Source organism: Austrofundulus limnaeus, unplaced genomic scaffold (assembly GCF_001266775.1).
Source record: "Austrofundulus limnaeus strain Quisiro unplaced genomic scaffold, Austrofundulus_limnaeus-1.0 Scaffold1507, whole genome shotgun sequence".
Classification (NCBI taxonomy): Eukaryota; Metazoa; Chordata; class Actinopteri; order Cyprinodontiformes; family Rivulidae; genus Austrofundulus; species Austrofundulus limnaeus.
In genome coordinates this window covers 64,380-65,575 of record NW_013953909.1, presented here as the reverse complement: position 1 = coordinate 65,575, position 1,196 = coordinate 64,380, and positions in this window count along the sequence as shown.

Below are 1,196 nucleotides of genomic sequence, written 5' to 3'. Positions count from 1 at the left end.
TGTAATAACATTAGCTTCTTACCTTAACCTGTTGTAATAACATTAGCTTCTTACCTTAACCTGTTGTAATAACATTAGCTTCTTGCCTTAACCTGTTGGAAAACCTATCTGTTGTATTAATGTTAGCCTCTCAACTTTACCTGTTGTAGTAACATTAGCTTAACAGCTCTACCTATTATATAAGGAAATAAGGTTGAAGAAAATGGTTGGATAATCAAATGAGAAATTGGATCTAAGACAGGACTATTCAACTAACCTGTACCAGGGGCCACAGTTACTGCAGGTCAACAGCTCAGGGGCCGAACATCCAGCAAATAAATTTATTATGTAAATAAAGCAAGTATTACAAAGACCTGTTACCTTTGAAATTGTCTATTTTGCTGCATTTAATCATGAATACAACACACAGAACCCTATAAAAGTGGTGATAATAAAACATTATCAAACACAACAATAACRCATTCTGCCTCATATTTAACACAAATATTTTGACATTTCTGACTTGCCAAATTTTTAAACCAATTTTATTTTCACTTTGTTAGTTTTATCTTCAACTGCTTATAGTTTTAACTGTCTCGAGTGATCATAGAAATGGTTTTTACCAGCTTGTAGCCAAGATTCTGTTGTTTCTGTAGATACCAAATATGTCTACGTTTAACTAAAAGAACTTAGAGTAATTATAGTAGTAAACTGGGGGCTTGGGCTGAAGAGATGAATGAACCAATTGGAGGGCCGAACTTTGGTCAGTCCCCGCGGGCCGCCAGTTGAATAGCCCTGGTCTAAAAGCACAAATATGGCCGAGTTTGTAAACAATAAAAGCTCAATAAAACCTTTAAGTAATGTTGCTTCTGTGCATTGATGGTCCTAAAACAATACATAGGTATTGTCTTTTAGGGGAAGAGTTTGTCTACCGTCTAATCTAAAGTCTTTCAGGAGTCTTCTGATACTGAAAGGTGAAAAGACTTTGCTTTGAAATGTGATTGGTTGATCTGAACCCAGATTTCCCAACTCAGACTAAGAGTGCTGACAGCGTTCCTCTGATACCATGTTGTAACACTACCACCCTCTGCTTCAGCCAAAATGTAGACCAGGCTGCTTGTTTCCAAGACCCTTCACACCCTTGAATTGCCTAACCATCTGTAATTGTCTGTAGTTTCTCTTTTTATGAATGTATGTGTGCAAGAGTAACAGCTCAC